Source organism: Calonectris borealis, chromosome 20 (assembly GCF_964195595.1).
Source record: "Calonectris borealis chromosome 20, bCalBor7.hap1.2, whole genome shotgun sequence".
NCBI classification, from domain to species: Eukaryota; Metazoa; Chordata; class Aves; order Procellariiformes; family Procellariidae; genus Calonectris; species Calonectris borealis.
In genome coordinates, this window is record NC_134331.1 from 5,113,533 (window position 1) to 5,137,289 (window position 23,757).

The window sequence follows — 23,757 nt, forward strand, 5'->3', positions numbered from 1 at the left end:
TTGGATGTATCTGGCGTTCCCTAGATTTTGGTTACAGATACAAAAAATCCAGTTTTGCCATTCTTGCTTATCCTGACCAGCACCTCCTCTGGAATTACTCCTTATGGCTTAACTGAACTTGTTTGAAGGGAAAAACAACACCTCATGGTAGCTAAATGAGACCTTTGAATCCGGATACAGTAAAATTTGGGGCCAACCAGACCTTGGATTAGGTGTGTTTCATATGATCGAAAGGCCACATTCCCAGGTCTCGACACGTGCTGCTGACCCCTCTCACTTGGCTGGTCCCGCCCTGAAAGCAGCAATGTGTGTGTCGATACCCAGATGTGGTTCCCAACAGCTTGTGCAAGCGAGAGGCCGTGTTTGGGCTCCAGGGAGGAGCAGCAGCTGAAGTTGCAGAAGGCTTCATGTGAGAATCTTCTTCTCATGAAAATATCCCTATTAATAAAACAGTAGGGAATGCAGAAAAGCAGATTTATCTCAGAGTAAAATGTTTCTTTGGAGCTCCCTGAGGAGTCAGTAGCAGCTTGTTATGGAGCTAACACGTCTTTTACTGCCGCAGCCACGTGAGTAAGAAATATTTCAGTGTTAGGAGCAGTTAAGAGAGGCACAAAGCAGGAAAGCTAAGCAAGCAGAACAAGTGGCTTTGAGTAACAAAACCCGCAGATACTGGAAAACCTCCTGAAAGGTTTTGAGTTTGAAACAATCCATGACCTAATTAGGTGGCACTGTTACTGGAGAATAGAGGAAGGAACAGAAAGAAAGCAGGAGGAAGATAAAGGTGGGAGAGACAGAGAGGCCTAAATACTCAGCAGACCAGTCCAAGCTAGAGCTGACCAAGGCTGATGCTTTAACACGCATGAGCACGCTCTGGGAGGGATGAGGGAGGCACAGATGGAAGGGGACTTGCTCCGTGCTCGTGGACAGTCTTCTCGTGGAGCATGTTTTACACACTGAGATGAATGAGGGAAACAGACAGGAAACATCACATTTTGTGGGGATCTGGAATGAACAAGTAATATTCACACTGGTTTCTGTTACTAAAATATCACATTTTTCTCTAAGGGGAAAAACCAGGTTAGGAATCCCTAAGCAGCCTTGTAGGAAACAAGTATTACAGTGAATTGGGCCAAGACAGGATAAGGATGTGATCTATTCTGCATCTTTCCCAGAATGATTCCCCATCAGTCACAGCAGAAGCACAGTTCAGAGGCAACCGGCACCCCTGAGCCAGGAAGAGCATGGTTCACATGCACAGGTTACTTGGGTGACACATAGCAGTTCTCTGCGGGAACAGGTCCAGCAACTCAAAACCAAGCAATACTATACTCTTGAGGTCATCACAAGAGGCTGCAAGGGAGTAATTGGGAATATCCACATGGATACTGCCATGGAGTGCACACACACAGTGTCCCTCCAAGGCACACACACAGTGTCCCAAGAGGCCCCAGAAAGCCCAAACCATCTAATCAATAACAAACTACACACAAGGAGTTCCCCATACGCCACCTGAACCACCCTCTGCCCAAGGGAGCAAAGGGACACACCGCTTACTTGCCACGGCTGTTGCATTCTTTCTTAAACAATGACAGGCCAGACTCTTAACTAGGATGTACCATCCCAGCGCGACCTCAGGAGCTCTGCTGATTTAAATGGCCAGAGAGGTTACAGCCCGAGCCACAGCTGGCTGCCCGCAGACACCCTGCTGTGAGCAGTTCTGGACAGCAGGAGAGCTGATGAGGTGCAGCAGTCTCATCTGGCCGCCATTCAAGACGACAGCCCTGACTTGAACTACACATTCATTCAAACAAGGAACTAAAGCTACAAGGATCTAGCCCGACCATCAGATGTGTGAAGCCTTTGAACTAAGTTTCTTTAAACTCACAGTCTTCCCCACAAAAAGCATTTGTATGATTGCCCGATCAAAGAGCTTCGATAAATCGAGTCCTGACTTCTCTTCCTCCCACTGCAGCGTTCACTATTCCCAAAGGAGCAGTTCTGAATTCTTCACTCACTGTACTCTGTGACTAATCTCCTTCATCCCCACAAAAGGAGCTGCTGAGAAGCGCTGCCGTTTCAGGATGGGTGGCACAGCGCGGTCCCTGCGCCTCGCTGAATGACAAGCAGATACACTCATCTTGCCGGCAGCTGCATGACTCATCGCCCCGCACAGAAGCCGCACGGGCTCGCCGCATTGCTGCAAGCTGCCTTCCCGAGGATATCGTTGTAGGCAACTGAGCTGTGAAGGAACTGCAGATGAGGGAGCCACGCCACTGCCCTGGCCTTTCCCTCCGGCAGGGAGCGTGGCCAGCCCAGCCCTCCGCTGTGCCTGCGCGTCCCTCAGCTCTGCACTAACACGTACCTCATGAATATGCTTCTTCACAGGATGCACCACTGTCTTGCACGTTTCTGCCCTGAATGTTTAAACCAGGAGTGCAGACACACCCGCAGTGATTGCTGTTTGCACCAAAGGCATGGGAACAGGTTGCCATGAGCACCGAAGCAGCCAGTCATGCCCACCCACCCCAGGTGCAACCCACGCAGGCACGACACATGCCAGGGAGAGAAGGGTGTGTGGGCCCGCTTTAACAGTGGCAGCTACGGTGCACAGGGAGATCAGGTCTTTCCCTGAGGTCACACTGAAAGGCTGTGACAGAGGCTAGAGATGAATTCAGACACCCCTATCCTAAACCAGTCATACAACCACAGCCGTGCCCTCTCCTCTGGTTTGGGATACCTCTGCAGGGCCTGTATTTCCACAAACACTTTTTACTCCATTAAAAGCAAACACAAACACTTCAAAAAGCGGAAAAGCTCGGAGGGAACAAGAGCTCACTGCACATTCTAGTTCTGTGAAAGAAAACAGACATCTTAGAAAATACATTTCAGCCCAGCTGAAGTTCTCATCTTCAAAATGACACTGCTTTATCACAGTATCTGTCTTAGATGCACAAGGAGTGGAAATGGCTCGCTGCCTGCCGCATCGCCAGGCTACCCTGTTGCATCAGCGGTGCAGGAGGAGATCTGCAGAGCCCACAAAAGGCATGCAGGACTCCGGGGAGGCCGTCCCGGCTCCCCTCTCACGCAGACAGCTTTGCTGTAGGTAGCACTGCACACACAATGCAACTAGCTCGCTCCTGAAAAGAAAAAGCTGACAAAGGGGGAAGGGTCAGGCTCTGCTTTCCCAATCTGTAAGGTTTTCTAAGACTCACCTCCTTCAATCTCATACCATTCAGTTAATGGCTAGTTAGAGCAGTTTCACACTAATTGAAAGCAGACTTCTGTATATTTTAACTGTGGCTTTTAGCCTGATTTACATCCCTGATCTACAGCACACTTAACAAAAGATGCCTTCTGGGGGAAGAAAATTTATCATTCCTTAATTTAAAATTATACTTACTGAGAATGGCTGTGGAAATCTCTATAGGGAATTTCAGGGTCTCTAAGCCTGTCTTGGTAGCAGCTAAGTTTTCTCTCTTGCCTTCGCACAAGTGGGATGTGAAGCCAGACCTGGGACACACTCTGTGTCGGAGCTGATGAGGGCTCTCAACTGTGTATCGTTGCCAAGACACCCGGGAGAGACTCCAAAGCCTCCAGATCTCGCCCTGGCTAAGGCATTCCTAATCAAATGCTCCTTTCAACAGGAGCTTCCAGCACGGCCACGGGCATCACACAGAGCTGTGAACAGCACAATTTTCTTTGATTCAGGTAAAGCTAAACTTCCATGCAGTGCTTTCACCAATTTGAAATATTGCTTATTAACATAACATCTTCAATCTGGAATTGTAACAAGCTCTCTAGGTTAGTCTTACTTTTGATACAACTAAATTTTCTGTCTCACCCTCTTGCTTTAAGCTGCTCAGAAGAGATCACAGAAACGATGGCAGGATGGAAGTCTGCCTTCAGGTTTGATGCTGAAGTCTGCAGTGGAATCAGTTATTTCTGAACAACTGTAAGAGTCTGCTATGCCAAAATTTTATGACCTGCAGTTGCAAGATTCTTGACATCTGGAAACACAGGGAATTCATAAAATCAGCTGCTGCAGTAACACATGCGAATAAACTTTTGCATTATGCAGCAGATCCCAGCCAGTCAGGTCTCATGATGCCAGAGGCCAGCACAAATTCACAAGGTCTATCCCAAAGATCTCACAGTCTAAAATACAAGATGTATGAAGCTGCAGAGAGCAAGAAATAGCCAGATGAAAGGAAAACAAAAGTCTGAACTGCAGCAGAAGCCAAACTGCCTATCTGAAAAAATACCTCTCTGCTACCTCTCAAACCCGTACAATAGGCGTCATTTTGGGCTTTTACCCTTTTGAATTTGTTGTCCCTTCCATACCGTGTTTAATTGTGTTAATGGCTATTCCGTATTTTAGTGGTGCTAAGATGGAAAAGGTTCACAGAGCTCATGGATGCCTGTGCAAAACCAGACGAGATGAATATGCATTTAAGAATCCCATTTTCCATTGCTCCTGTGTTACAGCCGATCCTGAATGCACTCCAGCTTCCTTGTTCAACATTAATATTTGTTTCTACACGTAAGTTGATTACAATAAAAATGCTACATTATGGAAGTCAGATCAAAGCATTTTAAAATTATCAGTATGACTGATCTGACAGATTATTTTTATATTTTGCTATGGATCACAAACAGTTCTGATAATGACTTCTTGAGTTAGGATAGGCAACATTTTTCAATATCTTTCAATCTTTAATGGTACAGAAAAAACATTTCCTGCCCTTTCCTATTAGTTAATAATAAACTAGATGAACTTCTAACATTCAGACTTCTGCAACAATGGAAATTTACGGACCCTTAATTTTGCTGATGAGGGTTGCTCGAAGTGGGAAGGGTCAAACATTTAAAAGATTAGAGTTTTCAGGGAGGATATACTTTAATCCTTTTCTTTCCTCCTACAGTTACCATTGTGTGCGTGTAAGTAACTTAAAATGAACTCCTCCGGCAAGACCGCATGTAGTGTGGCTAAAGCAAACCAGCTAAATGTATCTTCCCAGTAGGGCCCCAGTTCCTGATTTCAAATAACAAGGTTGTAAAGGAGGGTGGGAAGAAAAAGGAGGCAATAAGGTCAAGGAAGAGAACTCTGGTTTTGCATATAGGTTTTCACACTTCTTTATACTCCCAGAGACACATTTTGGAAGGAAAAGAATAAACTGCTTCTCTGCCTGCTCCTGGCACTGCATTTGCATTGAGCTCTGGGGTTCAACAGCTTCATCATTCAGCCCAAAAGAGATTAAGCGTGAATAGTTCTGCAAAAAAGATGATCATCTGTTAATAACACTAGTTATGGACACCCCAGGGAGTGAGACACCTGAGACAGTTCCTGTTCTTTACACACAGATGCTGAAGGCACATCACTCTCAAGCAGCCGAGGCTCAGCTTCTAGGTCAAATTACTGCACGGTTGGGCCTGATGTAGCCCCCGTCTCCATAAAATTTAGGAATATAGTAAGCCTGTGTAGCTTCTTAATTCCGTGGTTCTCCACTTGGAGCTTGCCTGGAGATATCCCAGTGTAAAGAAATTTTACTCCTTACTCGAAAGCCCCACTGCAGGACTGCAGTTTCAGGCTGAGCCGGAGGATGGGTCTGCTCGGCTCCGCAGCAAGGCCAGCGTTGGAGCATCCCCACAGTCCAGACCAGAGGCAGTGATGGAGCTCACTGCAGCTCAAGGTCTTTCCCCCAAGAGCTGGGGGCTACAGGGCAGGGGATTAAGCCAGTTCTCCCATGGAGTTAGGATGTGCCTGGGGTGCGCAGCACGGACCGAGATGGAAGGGCTCCACACTGCATAGCAGAGGCAGACAAAGATTACAATTAAATAAGCCGAGCGTGATTAAAAATGTATCTCTCCCACTCACAATTTCCATGAATCTTTCAGAAGGTCTAAATCTGAGAAGGTAAGCTAACTCCTTATCTGTTCACACTTTAAACTTTTTAAAAAGCAGGCCTGAAATCTGGAATAAATTCAGCAGGCAACAATCTTTTAGCCTTACATGGGAAAATTTGCCTAATAAAACACTACGATTTTATCAGACAGTTTCCTTCTGTTTCCTCTCTGGTGGGTAATGGAAGCTACACCCACTACTTAGCTTTGACATGTGTAACCCAGAAAAGCCTCAGTTCGCTGTAAAAACGCCAAGTGATACGTTTCTTTGTTAGAAGATGTCTTGGGGCTCTTGTCGCATTCTTCTAAACACGTCAGGAAAAACTAAATGCATTGTTAACAGCTACTAGGAAAGCACCACGCATTAGCCATTCTTCTTCTGAATGGAAAAGAACAGTTTCTGATGAAATATAGTTCCTGTTATGTTCCTAGATTGCTTTACTGGATAGCTGCAGTGTCTTTCACCAGCCTCAGGCTGAAAATAGGAATTCTGAAAGAGAAATTCGGATACTCTCAAAAAGAATTAAAAGAAAATGTGAAAGTTCTCACTAAAAGAATTTTTTTAAAAACTGGGGTCAATCAGTTCCTTAAAATGTTTCTTAAATGTTTATACCATTAAACAAATTTGTTAAAAATCCAGTTAAAATGAAATTGAAACTCTCCACTCTGAAAGATGCCAAAATAAGATGCTCTGAAATTTAGACGTAATTTCCTTTCTTCTGAGCCAAAATGTTGTCAAAATCAGTATTTTACGGACATTTCAACTTTGACAGAAAACAGCTTTACCATTGGACTTGGCTAGAAATCTCAGCTAGAAATGCCATCACAAGAAAGAGAAATTGAAAGATACCCAGAGAAAAATCAAACCAAGCTGGACCGCAGAGGTGAGGGACTGGTGGCAGCAGTCTCTGAAGGCCCAGGCTTCCTCCCGCAGCCGTGCGACAGGTCAGTACCTGCTCCTGGCGCAGCAGTGCGGCCGTGGGACCGCATCTCCTCCCGGTGCTTCTCAGGGCGGCTGTGCATGATGCGTGCTGCTCTGGACAGCCAGCGCTGCCCTGCACGCTACGGGGCGCATCTGCGATCAGCTACTCCCGCCTAGCAAGGGCTGCTCGCTGTAATGCTGCTTTTGTAGCCCAGCATTGTATAGCAGAAAGGCTTCAATCCGCCTCCTCAATGCCTGTCAGAACGCACTATAGCTGCACTATAGGTGAAGTTTCTCCTGTGCCACAGCAAAACTACTGCTATTTATAAGCTATCTTATTTCCAGATCACACTTCTTCCTAGTAGGAGATACAAAGACACGTATAAATGGCAATTAAATAAACCACAATAGATTGTGTTAACTACTGGTAACTAAGAAGCCACCTTGATCCCTTTCTGCATCTGAGATATTCACCACATGACACTGAGGCCTCAGCTCACAAAGACTTTTCAATTTCGGATTAAACATGTTGCATTGGAAATAGGTCTGGTAACCCACAGCAGCAGATTATAGCTGGCAAAGAGGGAAGAATGAATGGCAGAGGGAAGACAGAAGGGGATAGGCACTTGCACTGGGAGAAGGGGTGCAAAGGAAAACCACTATTTTTTAAAAAGTTTTACCTTTGCCATGTTTCTGGGACCTGGAACTGCCCGACCATGGAGGAAGACAGAAATTATGTGGACTGGCTGTTATTCCTGATTCCACTCACTGGAGCTCCAGTTCTTGAAACATGATCAAAATCTGGAAAAAAATCTCATCCTGAGAGAGACTTAACTGAAAACTGCACCAGTAAGAATGAGATTGAGCCCCATTGAGCATAATTGAAGAAGGCAGACCCAGGGAAGGATATGAAGTCTCCCCAACAGCACATGTTGGAGGTGGCAGTTTTTCATAGGAAGACTTTATTTGCTTCCAGCTTGCATGATTGCTTCCTCCTTTCAGGATTTTCTTGCAGAAACTTTTGCTAGTTACTCTCCAGATGATTCACATTTAGCCTTAGAGACTATTTTTAGCTGCCTTTATTTCAGCACGTGTTCTTGGAGAGTCCCTGCTATTTATGTGGTCTCCATTTCCCTCCTCTTGTCTTCTCTGGGGACAAGCTCCACGAAGCCAGCTATTGAGAGCAGAGCTTGCACATCGTTCCTCCTTTTGTGTCCTCCACACAGCAAAGCCCATCAGAGCACTTCTGAGGTCAACAGCAGCAGTCTTTATCACCATGAAGATAGATAATGGAAAGAAAACAAGCCAAGGAAAATCAAGCACACTCCAGTTCCTCAGAGTGTTTGCAAGGCCATCCTGAGGCTGGGTTGGGCAAAGGTCTGATGATCTGGACACATGACTAGAGATGCAAAACTGAAGGTGTAATCATGCAGCAAATACATACAGAGGCAGCTGGGTACAACTGAGCACTAAAAAGCATGAGAAAATTGCTGCAATTCGTCTGGGGTAAATCTGACACCAAGACATGAAGTTACCTCTTTGTTAGGGTCACACAGCTTTAAAAAAATGGGAGGTATTAACTCACCAGTGTGTCCACGGCCAACATTGTGGTAGCTGTACGTATGCCATTTGAGCTGGACTCTGATGTCTTAAGGATTAGTTTTATAACTTTGACACAGCTATTGTGGGACATAGCTAACAACAACCCAAACCACATGCACCTAAATAATGTTACCAGCCCAAGAGGCAGCTCCGCAAGTGGGAAAGGGCCTTATATCAGCCTACATTGATTTCTTTCACATATGGGAATAGTGTCGATGTATTAAATAATTTTTACACTGGTAAAGTCACATGAATGAAGGCCCGTGTTGCTTTAACTATACCCATACAAAAGCCTATTTTCATGAAACATAAGAGTTTAATATTGTTGAGGTTCCTGCCCCTCTTCCAAATGTGGTTAAAATTTTTGAATGAGTCTAAATTTTTTGATGGATGGAAGCGGGACTCTCACATGCATGCACACACACACTCAAGACACACCACAAACATTGGGAAACCTAAATAAACCAAAAGTGAATCAGCTGGAGGTAGAGGTGAAAACAATCTCAAGGTATGAATGTTAAGTAAGCTTTGACTGTAGATTGTAATTTTTATCTTTGCGGTCTTCCCTGGCTTACAAGTAAATCTCTCCTCTACCACGGAGACATTCAGCATGCTCTAATATATAACCTCACCTTTTAAGAACATCTTGTATATTGATCCCAAAAGTATGGCTCAAGCTCATTAGCTTATAATCTACTACGTTAGTAAGAGCTCATAGGGAGCCAACATATGGATGTACTTCTGAGTACATTAACAGCTGTAGTATAGCAACTAAGTCCATTACACTGAGCAATGGAGTTGGTCGTACTCTTTTCTTGTTGCCAATATGGCAATAATTAGGGCTGCTGTGCGGTTCAGTAGACTAAAAGAACTGGCAGACCAAATTAATCCCAGGAGTAATTCAAGGAAGACAGAGGAGTTACACCAGGAGTCATGGCCCACTGTGTTCCTCTCCTTGAAACCCTCTCTTGAAAAGATGTTATTTGCAGGCTGAAGTCTGGGCTACTAAATGGTAATTAGACAGCTACATGGGAAATAATTACCTGATTACGAGATGATTAATTAGTATTCTGTCGAGATACAATTATCCTGGCATCTAGGGAATACACTGCATTTCTTCTCTGCTCCCTACAAGATGATGATGGCAGCATAAAGCATTTCTGCCCTAAATCCCTACAGAAATGAACAGCAAAAAAGCACAAACAGTAGCACACAGTATTGAGAGATTTAATGAAGCTAGAAATATGCAGGCCAGACTGACACAGCCCAGTCCTACCACAGCAGGTCAAAAATAGGCAAGGAAACAGCTTCACAAAGAGCAAGAACCAAGTAAGATCCTACCTGCACCATCCCTCAAACACACTGAATGCACCACGCCTGACAACAAGCATGCAACCTTACAGTGGGAGAAAAGCAATTTCTGGCCACCTGCGTATGGCAGTGTAGGCACCACACTTCATGACCATCAGCTCCAAATCAAGCCTTGCAAATTTTTATAGATGCCTGCAGGGATTGGAGGGTAACAGCACATATACCTCTGGCCCCTGAGACACCAGGAAAGGGCAGGAAGGCTGATACGATAGGGAGAGGCAAGATTTCCAATACTAGCTCCTTCTAGCAGAATACAGCCTGACCTAATTAGTTAGAACATGCCTGTTTGTACAAGGGTGCAGCAAACATATAATGCCACCCTTGATTGTTTTTATAAAGTAGATTTGACACCTACTAATCTTGCTAGGCTACTAGCTTCGTAAACTAGTGTAGGTAAGCAAGAAAGGCGTATGCCTTCAGCACCATCACAACCAGAGCTTTGATCTTTTCCCCGGTTGAGGCAAGGGAGTCCTGCTTTGGACTCTGCCTTTCATTTGGGTGGGCTCTGCAGGCAGGGGAACAAGGAAAAGCATTCTGGAAAATTATTAGCCTGTGAAATTTAGTATCCAATTCCACATACGTGCACAAAAGTACTGCTGAATGTTATATATGCTCAGATGTAAAAGCTGGGCCATTAGACAGGGCACCATTCTGAGACATAGATACAGGTTCCCACTCGGTGATGGACATCTTCCGTGACCTCAGTGGTATGTAGTCACCTGGTTCTTCTGGAAACCAACCTGACTCTGCCACCGACCTGGGCCTTATCACTGAACAGCTCAATTTATCTTCTTCAAACTTGGGATGAATAACAATTTTCTAGCTCCCAGAGAAGCTGTAACTTGAATTCATTAGAGCCTATGAAGCACTTTGACAGTATAATAATGGAATAAGTATTGTAGATAGTTTTTATGCTAATTTCTTCATCTACATATCTGTGGCCGCCACCTCCATATGGTATGCAGAATAAATCTCTCAGAAGTAACAAGCCTCTGTACCAAGTTTGCAGATCATTTCCACACCTCACCACCTGTGTAGGGCCACCCTACACGTGTCCCTCCAGCACATCTGAGAGCAGCCTACTGTAAGATGATGGTGAGTGACAGCCTCAGTGCACACAGCCTGTGAACTATGCTGCTTTGCACATCTTTTGCACCAGTCTTAGGGGGAAGCAACCAGGGTGGCAACCCTTTAAAAGTCCCCTAACGGCAAAAGCCATGCTCACCCAGCTCTCTGGGACAGAGATGTGCAGGCAGTCTTTCACTGGCTCGTCCATTGTTCCAACTAGTGTTCTCCTCCTCCTGTATGTAAATGCCATTAGCGCTTCTCACATTCAAACCCTTCTGCTGGGCCAGATCCTGTCAAATCCTTAATTCCAGATAAACCAAAGCGCCCAGGTGACCAGCCCCTTTGGAAGCAACAGAAATCAAGTCCCTGTGGTTACTGGTGACACAAGGCCTCCCGGGCCTCCCAGCCATCGGCTCCCTGGGAACGCTCAGCATTGCAGCCCAGGCGCTGAGCACACTGCGTTGAACTTTGCCTCTGTGTTACCCCTTAGCTAGACAGCTCCCAATTAACAACTTTGTGTGAGCCCAACCAGCTCTAGACAGTATTTTCAAATGTGACCACTGTGAAAGGAAAAAAAAAAATAGGTCAAGAGGATTATGCAGGGTGACTAATGATTGCTGCACGCTGGGCTGAGATGTGAAGTCTGGCTGTGTTTTCAAAGGTGCATAATAATATGTCCTTGTCTGACCTGTGGTGCTGTTGACACTTTTTCTGAGTTGATGCCTTCGCACAAATCCCCATTAGGCTGGAAGCTTGAACGCCCACCGTGAATGATGCCAGCGGAGTGGAAGGGCTATCAAACTTTGCAGAACTCCCATTTAAGTTTCACTTCATTTCTTAAAAGCCAGGCAGCAGAGGCAATTATTTAACTGTCAAGTCCTTTTGGAGTTGTCTGCTGAGGGACGTGGCTGCTGTTCTCAGGCTGTGGGGCACAACATGTTAATTCACCGACCGTTCCCTGGAGCTGGTCAACAGATAAGAGGAGGGGGCTATCCTGCTCAGCACAGCCGGCACATGTTGTCAGGGGAATGTGCTCTGCCAGCCAGCTTGCCATCCAAATAGCCAGAACTAATAGTTTTATCCTTATTTTACTGATAGGGAGAACAACACGGTGTGATGGCGAGCACGGTTCAGCTGCCCTGCCCAAAAATCACAGGAGGTTTGTAGCAACAGGAAAATGAATTCACCTGTTTTCTCTCCTGGTCCTCTGGTTAGCATTAGAGTCCCTCCAAGTATACCTTTCATTAACAGGGAAGTTAAAATTCATTTTTCTTATCCGACAAATGTTCATTAGCCAAGTATTTCTATTAATCTTTCCATCCTGGTCACAGAATATGTCCTTTTCTAGCTACAGAAATTGGAAGAGAAGGCAACTCAGCTACAGCTGAGCTGAACCTATAGTTCCCCACAGGAACTCCAAAGCAACAAGCGATGCAGCAGCCTCAGAGAGTCACAGAAAACAGCCTTTTGTTTCTATTACAGTCCCTTCATGGATAAGAGTATAAATATAACCACAGAGAAGTTTCCTCGACAAATGCAGACATACCAGGAAAAACATAACCCCTGGTTCAGCTTAACTGTGAGGAAGATCTGAAAGACATTTCATCTCAGACAGCAGAGGCCAGCCCTTGCATATGGGCTGTCGGCAGCCTGGCAAAAGCTGGGTGTGATGACGCTAGTCTGGGTGATGCCGGGCCCTAGACATGGAGCAGGGAACAGCAGGTGCAGATCTGTTGTAGGAGGCGAGATACCTTCAATTCGCATAACATTTTTGCAGAATGCCACAGGGAAAACTCCCAGCTTTAGGAGAAACATACAGCTGTCCAATAAAGCTCACGAGGGTGGGCAAAGTTGTGACAATATTGGCACTATCAAGACCTTTCTGAGGCACCATCACATTGATTTTCTACTGCTTTTGGGCGATGTTCACATTTATACAGGGAATGGGGGAGCGGCACAGTTGCCTTTAAAATAAGATCAGTTTTAATTCCCAGGCAATTCTACACTGGCAAAAGAATAGAAATTCCTTGCTATAGCAAGAGCAGTCCTCTGTGACTGAAAAGGTACAGCCCAGGCAAGTCCCACTAAGGCACTGCGAACTCCAGGCTCGTAGAGGGCCTGGGCTCCCTACCTCACTCCCTGAGGTACCGCATAGAATTTAACAGAGGAACAATTTCTGCCCCATTGTTAGGTCTCTGCAATCACAGGCTGTGAAGAATAATTTTGCACAAGCTCCTTGATTTAGATCAACCCATATCTGACAAGAATACTTTTCTTGCTTTTTAAAGAAAAGCCTGCCGGAGCCAACAGCCTCGTTGTTCCATAAATCAATTTCTTTCTCCAATGTAAAATCTCCAACTGCTCATCCCCTGTCTTTCATCCTAATTAAACAGTGATGTGAAGTAATCAGCAGTATTGTCAATGGCTCTGGTGCTGCAGAGATACTTCTGAATATATGATATTAGAAGGAAACGAAGCCAATGAAGAAGATTCCCGCCCAGCAGCTGCACCAAGGCTAGCAGTGCAGGCTGGAAACATCCATGCAAAACCAAGACACCCCGTTTCTGCAGGGTGAGCCCAGGTAGGGGCCTGCAGTGCCCGTGTCCTGTAAAGAACAGGTCATGGAAGGGCCCCTCCCTGTGCTAAACGTGACATGGCTTTCTCTACCATTTCAGCAGGGAGTAAACTACCTCCAGTTACCTTTCACATTCTATTTCCATAATCTGGTCAAATTAAAATACGGAACTACTTTTAAACACTGATTCCTGCCTTGACAATCACCTCTCCCTTCTAATTAATCATGTTCAATATGGAAGTGTTTAGATGCCAAGAGAAAAGAGGTCCTGTGAGGCACTGAGTTGTCAGCAGGGGGGAAGCTTTGGGACCCCACGTCATGTAAGAAGCAGTTACAGATGGTGAATTACCTCAGGAAACAGAAACGCGTGTGGTCCATGTGGTTCGTGTTACCCACTGGCTCTTGTGGAAGCAGCAGGAGTGCGAAAGCAGCCCCAGCGTACTGGAAAGCAGGAGCTGGGGAAAGGATGTTGCGCCTCTCCAATGGACCTGCACAAGCCAGTCCCAAGGAGCCATGCCAACAGAGATGAGCTGAGAGCAGATAAGGGAGGTTGTCCTAATGCAGTCTGAGCTACTGGGAGCTGATTCAGGAGAGTCCTTCCTCTCTTGAGTATCAGTTCCCTCATAAGAAAGAAGACATTGCATGTAAAGGCGAGTCTATACAGAATGCAAGTATCTAAGTCAAACTAAATATGAACATTTGGTACAGTAAATATTTATATACTCCTAATAGTGCTGGTTTCTTCCCTTTCCGATCTCTTCCTTCTAAAATGAAGTGGTTCTGTCCTCCCAGGGGAGAGGCAAAGGAAGAGCCCCAGATGACAGGCACTATACAAATACAATCAAGAGAGACTGTCTCTTCCTGTAAAGATTTTTGATCTAATGAGACTACATACAAGCTAGAGGAAAAGCATGTCACTCAGCAGCTCAGCAAGTAATGCCCTGGCTCTAAGTCAGAAAACATCTGACAATTTTGTTCCTGGGGAAAAAACAGTGATCTTCAATAACTGCAGAGAAAGTGCTCCAGGAATTTCCCTAGCCTTAGGATTTTTCTTCATGAAGCACATAGGTCAGTGTTATTCAGAACATTTCACTGCTAAAACTTTTCTTTGTAGAGCAGCAGGATATCAGTCACTCTTGGCAGGGCATCTTCGGCGGTATCTGAGTACAAACTCTTTCCCCTTTGAGTCGAGTACAACGACATGACACAGGATGTCTCCTGATAGCAAAGTTTTGTCATGGTGCAGTAATCTGAGAAGTCTTACTCAGAGTTTCTTTATAGGCGAGGAATTGTACTAGGCAACAGGTGAAAACTCTGAATTTACTGCACAAAACTCCCTTTTATAATTCCCCTGTAATATATCACTGTTGGCTTGGCAAAGAGACAAACAGAAAGATTTTAAGTGACGTTTCAGAACATGGCAGAAATAAAAAGCCAGTGATTTACTCTACTGACAGCTTCCCAGATGAGAAACCTGTGGCAGCTCCTGCAGCCAGATAACCCTGCAAAGAGTGATTCATAAAGGGATGGTTGTTGATCCTTGTGCTGCAAGAGTTCAGAGGTAAATATTTATGAAAGACAATATTTATCAATTAGTCTCACAAAATACTGTGCATTACTGATTTCCATAAAAATCAGATCCCAGAGATGCAGTGAAATACTAACTTCATTCATTATTTAGGTCTCCCTCCTCACTTTTCCACAGGGTTAATAGCAACTTATGAATCTTTCCTTGGAAACATCTGTGCAAGCTCATTTAAAAAAGCCAAGAATTTAACACAGCAAAGACTGTTGGTTTAAGCTAAGATTTTCACAAACTCTTAAAGCCCAAATCCCATGCTGATGTAGGGTACATTGGTTACTAGTCTAGAGTCCCCAGGTTTTTGCAGTACCTACGCACGGAGCAAATGTCCTGCTGGAAAGGGAGGGAGAACACCAACGAGGTTCTCAGCATCTCTTCTTCAAGAGGCACACTCTGTGCTCCGGGAGATAAGCAAAAGCAAAGCCATAGCATGCGAGTAGAAAATGCATGGATCCAGAGCTTTGAAAATGCGTGTACAACTGCACAGACACACAGACAGGAAAGACCTCTTCCCCCACTCCCAGAGAAGAGTTGCATTATTTTACGGGCAGGACTGATGTCACTTGGACAAGGCCTAGAAACTCCAGAACAATGGACTCAGCATCCTCAGAATTTAATATTTCTGGGTTGTTGCTGATAAGCTCATCACAATAAGGATGCAAATTACCCATGATCATATTGGTTTCTATTTTGTTATCATGCATAGATTAAGGAAAAAAAAAAAGAAACAAACAAAGAAGGAACACTTATTTTTCACTTCACCCACAGGCTTCATATATGTCAGACCAAATTCTGAATTCCTCCTCCAAGTTTACTGATAGAAATTTAACCACAGTAAAGTCTTCTAATTCAATTAGGATTGTGGGATTTGGTCTAGAGGTTGTGTGGTGCGTGGGATCCTTTAGGATAACTGGGGGTACTAGATAAAGTTAAACATTTGCAGAACATCTCCATTTTCCATAAGTAGCAGGTGAACAAGAGAAACTATTCTAATTACAGTTCAGACTTCTCCCAACTGCTTTTGCTTTAATCTCCCAAACTTTAACTTCCTTTTTGTGGCCTTAGATTTACTTTCCTCTGATTTTTGATAATTCATCTCCCCCTCCCTTTTTCCTTCATTCTTCACTGCACTCCTTCTACATATACATTTTAGGTAAGTTGTCTTTGCATACCCAGAGTTCAGTTTTGCACACACACTCTGCTCAGAGGCAGTTCTGCACTGTGAATGGATGAAGGGAAAGTAGGACATCAGTTCTTCGTTCAGTCTCAGATGTGAGCTCTCTTGTACAACGCACTGAGAGAAAATTCAGTTGAGCACATTGCAATAATAACTGGTCTATGAAATATTCCAAGGAGTGTAACAAGAAGCCAGTGGAGCAAAGATCTCAAGAAATACACTAGTCTAAAATGTAGAGATTTATAGCAGAGACCTCTTAGAAATCTAAATATGACAAGCTATTTTAAGTTCTGAAACTCTAAAAGACAAAAGAGGACCCTGGTGAAGGTGAAGCTGTAAGAGTTGAAAGGATACATATATATAGAAAATGTTCCTACTGTAACAATCTTAAAAACTTACAAGGTAAGAAAAAAAACAACTCGGCAGGAACACAGGCTCGTTTCTTTCATGCTCTTAGGTTGATTTTCATCATCTAAGAATCCGACCAACAGTTCTTAGTGGTTCCTCAACACCCCTCCCCATTCTGCACTAGACTCTTCCATGAGCGTGCCTTAGAGCATTGTAACCATATGGTCCATCTCCTGATGAAGGACACATGCCCCGGTTACCCCAACAAATCTTCCTCAATGACATTAGCCTTCAAGGACACAGTAATGAAAAACTCATTGGAGCAACAAACAGCAATAATTTTTTCAACGTACACATGCCAGTAGTACATGCAGCACAGTTACTGATATAGGAAACTTCTTGTGGAGAATACATAAAAATACTTGAGGTTCTGGCCACTGCTCTGTCTGTGACCAAAATAAGCCAACACGTCCTCTCAGCTGCTGGCAGAAGGTGGTAGCATATTCAGTATGTATAAGCTGAGGAATTCCCCCAATTTTAAATGAGGTCAGGCTTTGTATACAGTGTTATGATAAATTTCTACCATGGGCAAGAAAGTTTTCCTAAGTATTGCCCTATTCTATAAGAATGGCTGGCCAAAACTCTACAATGTATTTATACCATATTTATGGATTTGGGATGTATCTATCAAAGGATGCAGAGCCTGCAGACTTTCTCTCCTTCAGTCATTATCCTGCTTTGGCTCTATGTGGTGCTGTACAAACACATACTGAGAAAGCCTTTGCCCCAAACAATATGCCGAGTAACCAGAGACTTATGTAGAAAGGCAACAAATGAACAGGAGTCACACTAGGGATGTCTCCTTGCAGGCTCTTGGGCTCCACGGCTAAGAACAAATCAAAGTCTCCTGCAAAGGCAAATTGTTTGTTATCACAGTCCTATTTACACAGGCTGGCAACAGCTCCAGGGAATCACCCTTTTTGATATGCCTTTTTTACCTTACTGTGTTCCCTTTCCAAACGCTTCCTAGTCATGGTGGTTTGAGACAAGGCTGCCAGGTTCACACTGTCAGCCCAGAACGCTCACCAGCATTTGTGTCAACTCTGTATCAACATTGCCATGGCTACGTTATTATTCCAACTTAACCCTCCTAGTAGCTTATCATAACGCCAAATACCACAACGAGCCTGGGCTCCAGTGTACACATCCACCTAAACAGGGTACTCTATCTCATGGCCTATTCCCCACTGATGTTGGAGTCAACTGGGTAATTACAACAACAGTCTGGGTAAAAAAGGTGAGCCAAATAGCAAACTCCTAATTAACAAGGCCTCTCAGGGGCCTGATTAATCTTGCCTCGATTTCTGTAAACTTAGAAAACATAACAATTGACTGTTTCTTTCCTGTTTCTCAGCTGTTTAGACCACAGCTCTTGGAGCCAGGACTGTTTCACTCTGCTCCTGAACGGTGCCCGGCAGGCGGCAGTCCCGGCACCCGGTGGCACTGCCCTGCCAGCGTACACACAGCTCCGACACCGGTCCAGGCTCTGCAAGGACCGTGTCGAACGGAAAGAAACGACCTCTCTGTTCCACCGAGCTTAGATGAACTTCAGCAGCCTCTTCTTGGCATGCAATCGCTCAACAGAAGCTGCATTTTTCTGTATCCTTATGCTAGACATGGCCTCTGTGTCCCTAATCGACAGAAGGTCAAATAGCCCATATCTCTTCTTAATTTTTAATCGCAATTTCATGCTGTTATTTCAGCTGCTGGAGGCGGTGTAGCACAAATCCCTCAGGAGCAATTCCTAGGTACTCTCTTGTAGGCTGGCCTACATTTTCTTCCTGTTCAGTTACAAATTGCTGATCGCAGCCCAGATGTGTGACGGTACTGGAAAACCCTGCCTCCACCCAGACAAATACATTCGCCACTGCAGCATGTAAAAAAAAAAAAAAAAAAATCACATTTTGACTCTTCTCCAGCTTCTAAAAATAGACAAGATAATCAAGATCTTTGATTAACCTCTAGGAGCCCAGCTGAGTACGATGGTTCAAACAGTTCCATTGCCTCTGATAGAGGACGGTGCCACAGTCCCCGCCGTGCGGCACCTCGCTGCGGTGGTCTCCCACAGTGGGAGGCAGGTCTCGGCGCTGCTGGGAAAACCTGGAGGGGGAAGACAGTCCAATGGGTAGGCCAAAGTCCATGCGGTTTTGTGGGGATTTTGGACACTGCAGGGCTGGGCGTGAAATGTGAGAAGAAGGAAGTGGGAAAGGTGTCCTAGAGCTTTCGTAGCTAGGAAAAGTATTGGGCAATTTCATGAACTGCATTGGGTCACTTCGGTGGCAATTCTTGAGGCTACTGAAATCACTTACTTGAACCCTAGAATATTGTGGGCAGTATAGCGGCAGCTGTGTGACAGAAATAATTCCTGTAAGATTTCACCTATGGAGGAATTCTTTTATGTAAGTGGGAAAATTCCTAGCAGTATGTGCAGCGCTCTTGTTTTGAAAAATGAAAGAAGCTGCCTCCAAAAAAATACACTGCTCTCAGTTTGGTCAGAGAGGCTAAAAGGCAGATAAGAAGCAGTCAAATCCTTTTTGTTTGCTTGTGCAATGAGGGATTTTGCTGGTTTTGTTTAGCTAGAACATCTCTTTGTGGTTGACTTTCTCTCTACAGTTCCATAATAACCTGGAATCTTGGCTTTATCAACCAGCTTTTACAGGTCTACACAGAACCTTCTGATGAAAAAAAGAAAAAAGATAAACCTACTTAAACCAATGCTTTTTACTCAAAAAAAATCCTATATTTCAATTTCACAGCCTTCCCACTGCAAATATTCCATGAATAACACTTTATGTCCCAAAATCTTCCATAAATGCAGCACAAACTTCCCCAAGCAGCAAGAAGAAAAGATACAAAGCAGAATAGGAAATAAAAAAATAAAAACAAAGAAAGAAAAAGCCAGGTTCAAGTTTATGAACTGGAGGGCAAAGATATCCTCATTTTGTCACACAAGTGTCAAGAAACCCACCGCACGCTATGTGCACTGCCTCTTGCGTAGCTACTTTTATTGCAGATATTTTGGTATTCCCCAAAGGCCATATATCAGGGTCAAGACTCCTTTACCACCCTTTGACTGAGCAGTTATACTTCTTTACGGGAGCACAGTACACACTGAGTGCTGTCATAATATTTCTTTTGCTTATGTTGTTAATAATGCTGTATTCAAGACACATCACAAATTAAAGTGGACAGATTTTCAGTACAGCAAACAAAAGGCAAGAAGGACCACACCACAAAGCCATACTTACCTGAAGGATTAAATCAATAGGGATGCGACTTCCTTGATAGAAAGAAACAACTTTTAGCTGTCATTTCACAGCCCCTACCCAAAGACTGAGCCACAGCCTAAATTGGTTTATCCATGGAGAGACAAGGATGGGAGGAACATTTTGCCATGGCAACTGACAATTCCAGAAAAACCACCCCCAAAACTGTGCTTAGTCAGAAAATCAGCAGATTAAAAGCTTGAAGATAATGCCTCAGAAAGAAAAAATAGGGATGAGACAGAAAATGTCTATTAAACAGAGGTTCTGTCAAAGAGAGAGGTGACAGGCTTTCAAATGGTAAAGCTTTTGAACGCTATACAAAACCCTACCTAGGCCACAGACCAGAAATAAATACTCAAAAAAGAGTCATAGACAACAACAAATACAAGTGCATGAGGTGACCTTCCCATAGATGCCTGGAAGGACACTATGGTTGGAACTTCATCTCTGTCGCCGAGTCACAGCAAAGATGGCTGAACCGGGCATTCACACTTCCACCTGTTTCAAACCACCCAGCCAAATACAGCCCTAAGAAATAATACATTTTGATTCAGATGAGCCCCTGTGGGAAGTGAATAATGTTTGTGTCCTAGTTTCGGCTGGGATAGAGTTAATTTTCTTCCTAGAAGCTCTTATAGTGCTGTGTTTTGGAGTTAGTGTGAGAAGAATGTTGATAACACACTGATCTTTTAGTCATTCTAAGCAGTGTTTACGCTAGTCAAGGACTTTTCAGCTTCCCATGCTCTGCCAGGTGCACAAGAAGCTGGGAGAGGGCACAGCCAGAACAGCTGACCCAAACTGGCCAAAGGGACATCCCATACCATATGACATCATGCTCCGTATATAAACTGGGGGGGTTGGCCGGGGGGCAGCAATCGCTGGACTGGACATTGGTCGGTGGGCGGTGAGCAGTTGCATCACTCGTTTTTCCTGGGTTTTGTCCCCCTCCCCCCGCTCACCCCCCCTCGCTATCTTCCTCTTCATTACAATTTATTATTATTGTTCTTGTTATTGTTGTTGTTATTATTATTATTTTATTTCAAGTATTAAACTGTTCTTATCTCAACGCACAAGTTTTCTTACTTCTGCCCTTCCGATTCTCTGCCCCATCCCACTGGGGGGGGAGGGTGAGCGAGCAGCTGTGTGGTGCTTAGTTGCTGGCTGGGGTTAAACCATGACAATTTGGTCCCTCATTGATTTAAGCTTCTATTACAGGAGGCCAGTAGTTCACCTGCAAGAGCAGGTGCTTAAAATTTAAACCAGCTAACTGGCAGAATTTGTGCAGAAACACTGACATACACAAATCAGCCCAGCTTCTCAACCCCAAAAAGATGGCACTATCTGAATAAACACTACTGCACTGAGATAATCCATTCTGAGGACTATGGAAACTCATGTTCTGAGGACTATGGAAACTCATGCAATATATCTATCAGGTCACCCCCGAGCCTGGGCAGTCTCCTGCTGGCCTCAGACAGTGGGATTGCATTTGGAGGGAGCAAAGGCCATCTACCGAGGTGTTGTGGCAAGAACTGGGTGGGAAAACATTTCTCCCAGCCTGGAAGCTCTTAGATTTCAAAATATTTTCTTGGCCCAGCTCAGGATGAGAAGGTCAAAACCTCAGATTTTTCTCAAAAGAAAATCCAAAACACATTTTGAGAAAGGGAAGAAATATTTTTTGACGAGGCCAGAGTGTTTCACTTCTTTTGTATTATTTTATGTGTGTTTTATACAACAACTGAGCAAAAACAAGTCAGGGAAAAAGTAATTTCCCCTTTAAAAATGTCAGTGTGTGATGTTCCACCAAATCAAAAATTCAAACTGGTTTTGAAAAAGAAAATAATCCTCAATCTCTTTTATGGCTGTTTTTGGAGAAGTCAACATTTATTTTGTTGGAAGATGCCTACCTTGCCTCGAGTGCAAAACTGCTCATTCTCTGTACAGCAGTTCTTCAGGGCAGCATTTTGTAATCATCTTGAGCAGTCAGAGAGGTAGGTTATTTTTATGCAGGTGTTTTGTACCAAGGACAGTTATTTTTGCATGTATGCACAAACATAAAAAATATAATTCAGAATATTGCCAGGTCAAAGCAGGCAATTTCCATGTAAATTAGTCCCAAATGGAGGCACGCTGTGCTCTTCATTGCTCTTGGTAATTGTTCACTGGGGGTTTCTCGGCAGTTGTACTTAATGTTGCTTTCCGATGCTTGGAAAAAAATAGGAAAAAATGAATTGCTGAGAGTGTTGCCCTTAGAGGTTACAGTAACTTCTCATTGGTGCAGGCAGTGTGTCGCCTGCGTATAATCCTGCCTACTCCTGTCTAGGAACATGGACTTTTTTTTCTCTGTAGCTATATGGCTGTGCTTTATCAAGCTTTATCAAGCTTTTATTTCCGCCCTCTCCAGCGAGGGATTCAGGCAACCACCACCTCAGGAACAACCCTAGGTGTTGACCTAACTCCTGCCAGGGTCTCAGAAGTCTTTCTACTGATTTCAGCAGGGGCTGGGATCAATCCCTAGGCTGGGCCTCCCAAAAGACCATCCCTGGAGATGTTGAGCATACTCATTTCCCAGGGGATGCAGCAGAAGCTGAGAGGAAGGAGAACCTGGCAGATATAGGAGCACCAAATATAAAACAGACTTCTAGATTAGACCAGGGAAACCAGGGAACCTTCTGCTTCCCTTGGCGTACCCAAGAGAGAGGCTCGAGCCAGAACATTCCCCTCTTGAAGTACTGGGGGACATGCGTGTCCCAGGTTTTGACTACTCAGAAAGAAGATGCAGCCTCTCTCCCAGCTTCATGAGGAAAGACATAGGATGAGCTGCTCATAATCACAGCGTGGGTCCCACAGCGACAGCAGGACAGAAGAGCCCACCAGCAGCTTGGTAAAGGCAGCAATTTGCAAACATGCACTGTGCTGGTTGCTGTGTAGCATGAACTCCCCAAGGATCTCAAGCACAGGAAGGGAAGTCTCCACACACCAGGCAGACACCGAGCATTTGCAGGGCTGAAAACACAATGGGAGCCAAGAATGACTGAGAGAGTGTGGGTGGTGGAGAAAACTGAGGCTGATAAGAAACAGGGGAAAAAAAGCGTCAATTTGCAGTATTTAATATTGCTTCTCCTTACTGCACAGGCTGTTTTTTCCCCTTTGCTATTGGTTGGAAAGCTATCTCCAACTTAATAACATCTTAGCTGCTTTGCCTCTGCTAAGATAGGAGTGTCTCTGCCAATGCTACCATAGAAGGCAGGAGGAAAGATGCATTTTGCATTAACAGTTAAGCAACACCTGGGTTTAATGTTAGGAAAAATAATATCAAGAAAACCCTCTTGACAAATGAGGTCAATCATTTTGCCCAAGAACACTGGCGACTCGATGTCAAAGTGGAGCCGTTGCTTCAAAACACAGCATATATGAGATGAAAAATACAAAAAATTCTGGTTACAGACTTTCCGAAGTTTCCCCACTAGATCTGACATCCTTCACTCAAACTTTGCTTCAGCTTCCAGAAGGACGAGTGAGCTCAGTACAACAAGGGTGCACAGACCCAGAGTAAACTATGTGGGAAGACATTTTGTTAGGGGCTCAGCGCTGCCAAGTCTGCACCAAAGATAAAAATACATCAACAGTCAAGCCCTGAAGGATGCGTGGTGCTATCTTTAGTAAAGATCTGCATTAACTTGTGGTGCCAGGTTAGTACTATTCCTTGACTGTCATTGTCTTCGTGATGGACACCACCCCAAACTGGGGTAACAGGCTTCTGTGAAACTAGAAGTGATAGAGGAGATGTTTCTTGGGCTCAGGTAGGATTTGATGTCTTTGCTTGCTCCTCTCTACTGAAGTGACCCAGAGGGATTTGTTCACTAGCAAACTAGCATAGCTGCA

General features: G+C 44.4%; 1 protein-coding gene across 3 annotated transcripts in view; it reads right to left on the minus strand.

Annotated features, from left to right (window-relative positions):
• RAB11FIP4 (RAB11 family interacting protein 4) overlaps positions 1–23,757 on the minus strand; it is a 125,877-nt gene that overhangs the window by 42,297 nt on the left and 59,823 nt on the right. Inside the window, exon 1 of one of the 3 annotated variants that reach the window (XM_075169587.1) lies at positions 6,855–7,046. The exons of 1 other annotated variant lie outside the window; for it this stretch is intronic. The gene's annotated coding sequence lies outside the window, so the exon portion shown is untranslated. Of the gene's footprint in view, positions 1–3,400; positions 3,518–6,854; positions 7,047–23,757 lie in introns of those variants that run through there. One more of the 3 variants, XM_075169588.1, reaches the window with a different exon arrangement.